The sequence below is a fragment of the Sorex fumeus genome, unplaced genomic scaffold (assembly GCF_029834395.1).
Source record: "Sorex fumeus unplaced genomic scaffold, SorFum_2.1 ptg000021l, whole genome shotgun sequence".
Taxonomy (NCBI): domain Eukaryota; kingdom Metazoa; phylum Chordata; class Mammalia; order Eulipotyphla; family Soricidae; genus Sorex; species Sorex fumeus.
Window position 1 is genome coordinate 14,515,876 of NW_026606078.1, and position 4,876 is coordinate 14,520,751.

General features: G+C 35.8%; 1 pseudogene; it reads right to left on the bottom strand.

Annotated features, from left to right (window-relative positions):
• Positions 1-4,259: 4,259 nt before the first annotated feature.
• LOC130023026 (uncharacterized) lies at positions 4,260-4,356 on the bottom strand (annotated as a pseudogene).
• Between the last annotated feature and the right edge of the window lie 520 nt (positions 4,357-4,876).

The following is a 4,876-nucleotide window of genomic DNA, read 5'->3' on the forward strand; positions in this document are numbered from 1 at the left end:
GTATGAGAAACCATTGTTAATTGAATTATTAATCATAGAATATAAATAATGTTTTAGACGTTTGTCTGCCTCATTTTATTCTTTTAATTTGTTTTCTCCATATGCCACATATGCATGAACTTTTAGGATGCCTATCTTTCTCTGCCTGGTTTATGTCACTAAACCTAATTTCCTCATGTTATCCATTTTATATACAAATAATAAGAAGATTTCACTTCATACAACTGAGTAGTATTCCATTGCTTTACCACCTTTCATTTTCAAAATTTGTGGTTTAAAAGATACAAATATTGGTTTTAACAATGCTCTGTTGTTTTAAAATTTTTAGTTTAGTGAAGCTAAATAGATTTTACTGAAAAACACTCAGAAACATGTGAAACAGGTGTAGGGTGGAATGGAATATTTGTTCAAGCGAGAACAATCATTTAACAAAGCAAGCAAAGAGAGACATAGAGAAAGGAAGCACGGTATTTCTTCTTATGAGAACAAACGCTTGAGGACCAAGCCCACTCTTGTAGTTTAGGAATAAGAACTTGGAGTGGTATGAACTTAACTTGTGCACTTTAGGGGAGAACCTGAGTGAAACTATTAGAAGTACTTTCAGGAGCATGATAAACTGGAGTCTGCACTTGGAGTGAGGTGGGTAGAGAGTTCTTTGGGGAGATCCGAACTATGGAGAACAGTAATATTATAACATTAATGATAGTATCTTACCGTGGGATTGCAAAAAAATCGGTAACAGTGGCGTCAGAAATGGTAACATTCTTAGGTATTTGGATTTCCTGTGGAAACAACGGGAAAGCTGAGTTTATGCTCTGGATGCCTCCACCTGAAACAAGGTCAACAAATCATGAATGAAAAATTACAAGTTACATGGATCAAGGATTCTGATCCCAGTGGAAGGCTAGCTTTCGGGTGGACAATTTCTACTGATGGCCTGATGTAGATTCTGATCCTGGGATACGTAACAGAAAGGAGGTAGTGACAGGTATCCTCAGAGGTGAAGCCTCTGAGACAGAATTCATTCATGACAACTTATGGGTTATCAAAGTTTGCTCCTGGCTGCTACCATTATAACATGCCATTCAAAGGTTCTGTGGTTTCAATTTACTGTGTCTATGTAAAGATGAAGTTTCTAAATGGAAGGTAAAAATCTGAGGCCCTCAAGATGATGAATTATGGGGGGGGGGGACCTGGAGCGATAGTACTGCAAGTAGGGCATTTGCCTTGCACACGGCATACCCAGGTTAGATTCCCAGCCTCTTGTATGTTCCCCCCAAGCACCATGAGGAGTAATTCCTGAGTGCAGAGCCAGGAGTAACCACTGTGCATCGCCACGTGTGACCCAAAAACGCAAGAAAATGATGATCTGGGATTGATCCTTAGCATTGCAAACAGCATTATTTTTTAATTTTTAATTTCTTTCTTTCTTTCTTTCTTTCTTTCTTTCTTTCTTTCTTTCTTTCTTGCTTTTTTGTTTCCCTTAGCTTTAATGTCATGAAGGGATCTTCCCACATTTTTCTCCATATGTCTTAAGAATTCAGGTATGACAGTGAGGTCTTTAATACATTTGATCTGACTTTGTGCCTGGCACTATAAAGAGGTCTGAGTTCATTTTTTTTGCATATTGCTGTCCAGTTTTCCCAGCACCAGTTGCTGAAGAGACTTCCTAACTCAACTTCATATTTCTTGAGCATTTATGAAAGATTAGGTAATAATAATCTGAGGGCCAGCATCAAGATATTTGACTATATTCCATTGATCTGAGGCCTGTCTTTATCTGAATATCATTGTATTTGGATGACTACAACTTTGTAGTAGGGATTGAAGTTGGGGAAGGTGTTCCCTTCTTCTTTTTACCAAAGATTGCTTTAGCTCTTCATGGGAGTTTATGGTTGTGTATGAGTTTCAAGAGTGTTTAATCGATTTATTTGAAAAATGTTATGGGTATCCTTATAGAAAGTGCATTAAATCTTTATAGAGCTTTGGGGTGTATTGCCATTTTGACAGTGTTAAACCTCTCAATCCATGAGCATGGGATGTGATTCCATTTCCTCATATACTCTCTTATTTCATGAAGTAGTGTTTTGTAGGGTTATTTTTTGGTATAGTTCCTAAACCTTTTTAGTTGATTCCAATATACTCGATTTTCTGAGGTATTATTGTGAATGGGATTGTTTATCTCTATCTCTTTTTTCTCTTTCATTATTAATATATGGGAAAGCCATGGCGTACCAGATATTGATTTTGTAATATGCTACTTTACTAAACAAATATATTGTTCCCAGGAGCTTTTTTGGTGATTCTTTGGGATTTTCTAAGTATAGTATCATGTTATCTCCAAATAGTAAAAGCTTGAGTTCTTCCTTTTTTATATGGATGCCCTTGATATCTTTTTTTTTAACCAAAATCATATGGCAAGTACTTTAAGTACTATGAAGAATAGGAGTGTTGAGAGTGGGTAATTTGTTTTGTGCCTGATTGTATTCTGGAATTCTATTTCATTGATTTCTGCTCCAAGCCTTTGGTTTTTCCCCATTGAGAATAATACTTGCTGTGGGTTTGTGGTAATTTGCTTTGACTATATTGAGGAAAGTACTTTCAACTCCCATTTTGTTGAGAGTTTTTCATCATGAAGGGGTGCTGGATCTCATCACATGCTTTATCTACATCTATTGATATGATCATATGACTTTTATCTTTATTTTATTGAGATGGTGTATTCTGTTGATTGACCAGAGAATGTTAAGCCATCATTGCATCCCCAAGCTAAACCTACTTTGTCATAATGTGTGATCTTTTGTTGAGTTTCTAGATTCTCTTTGCTGGTATTTTCTTGAAAATTTTTATATCTGTATTCACAAAGGAAATAGGTCTGCAATTTTCTTTTTTTGTGGTGTCTCTGTCGATTTGAGTATTAGGGTGATCTTTGCCTCATAGAAACTATTTGGGAGTATTTCTATTTCTTCAATTTCCTGGAAAATCTTAAAAATGTTGGAAGCAGTTCCTCTTTAAAGGTTTGAAATAGTTCACTATTGAATCCATCTGGGCCCTGGATTCTGTTTGGGGGTATAATTTTGACCATCATTTCAATTTCCTTGGTAGTGATAGGCTGAAGTATTCCAAATCTTCTTGGTTCAGCATTGGGAGGTAATTGGAATCCAATAATTTATCAATTTTTTCAAGATTCTCTCATTTCCTACTGCAAAGATTCTCAAAATAATCTCTGATGATCCTATGGATTTCTGTACTTTCTATTAGGATACCCCGCTTTGCATTTCTGATTCGATTTATTAGAATTCTTTCTCTTTGTTTCTTTGAGAGGCTTCTCATGGCTTATTGATCTTATTTATTTTCTCAAAGAACCAGTTTTTGTTCTTATTGATCTTCTGGATTGTATTTTGGGATTCTAGCTCATTGATGTCTGGTACAAGTTTTATTATTTCCTTACTCCAGCCTAGTTTGGACTACTTTTGTTGGGTATTTTCCAAAACCTTGAGCTCTAATTTATTCATATAGGCCTTTTCTTTTTTCCTGATGAATTCTGGCAGAGCTATAATCTTTCCTCTTAACACTGCTTTTGCTGTGTCCCACAAGTTCTGGTAGCTCGTGTCCTCATTCTCATTTGTTTATGGAAACATTTAATTTCCTCTTTGATTTCTTCCCTTAGCCAACGGTTGTTCATTACTTCCCTTAAAGAAAATATTTCCTTGCTGAGCTTCAGTCTGTTTGATCTATCGAGAAGTGACAAAGAAATGTTGAAATTTCCTACTAGTATTGTATTGCTATCAATGTTTTTCTATAAGTCTATTAGAAGTTGTTTTAAAGTATTTTGCTGGTCTGTCATTAGGATCATATACATTGAGGAGGGTGAGTTCTTTCTGATGTACATATCCCATGATCATTAAGAAATGACCTTCACTGTCTCTGATAACTTTAGCCTGAAGTCCATGTGGTCTGATACTAGTATGGCCACTCCAGCTTTGCGGAGGTGATATTTTCTTGAAAACTTGTTTCCCAGCCTTTTACTTTTAGCCCATGGGTGCTTTGATTGTTCAGACATGTTTCTTGTAGACAGCAGAATGTTGGGTTCAGTTTTCTAATTCATCTTCCTATTCTGTGCCTCTGAATTGGCACATTTAGTCCATTGACATTGAGAGAGATTGTTGTTTTGGGGATTTGTGCTCTCTTTATGTATAATTTTTGTACTTGTGGGGATTGTCTTAGCTTAAAGTATACCTGTTAATTCTTCTTGCAACAAAAATATGGAATGGTTTACAAGTTTGCATGTTATCTCTGTGCAAGGACCATGCTCATCTTTGTATGATTTCAATTTTAGTATATGTGTTATCAAACCTAGTAGGAGTTAATTTTTCCATATTTTCTCTTCTTATTACTTTGAGTGTTGTCCTTCCTCACTCCTATAGCAGACAATGATTCCTAATCAAGGAATGCATTTCAAAGCAGCTTGAATAAATAGATTTAGAAATTTAATGTCCCAGAAATAAAAATATGGTTTTTACTATATTATCGTTTACCATACCCTAGGCATCAGTTTTACAAAATAATTCTTTTGGAAGGTGGTATATGAGTCTGTTTAATGTTGTTCCCTGAATCCTTCATTAAGAACATTAAAATAGAGCCTTTTGCTGTTCTCACCTCAGTCCTGTGTACATCTCCAGGAAAAGGTGGATGGTGTTGTCTGCACTTTGACCACCTTGAAAGTATGTAGGATTTTTCTCCTGAAGGATGAGGTGAGGATCATATTGATGATTTCATTCCAACTTATTACAAGTTCAACTTGAACGGAAGGTGAGACTCATGAGGCTCCTATAAAGGACAGAACAAAGGGTCTCAGTGAAGTTTAATGGCCAAC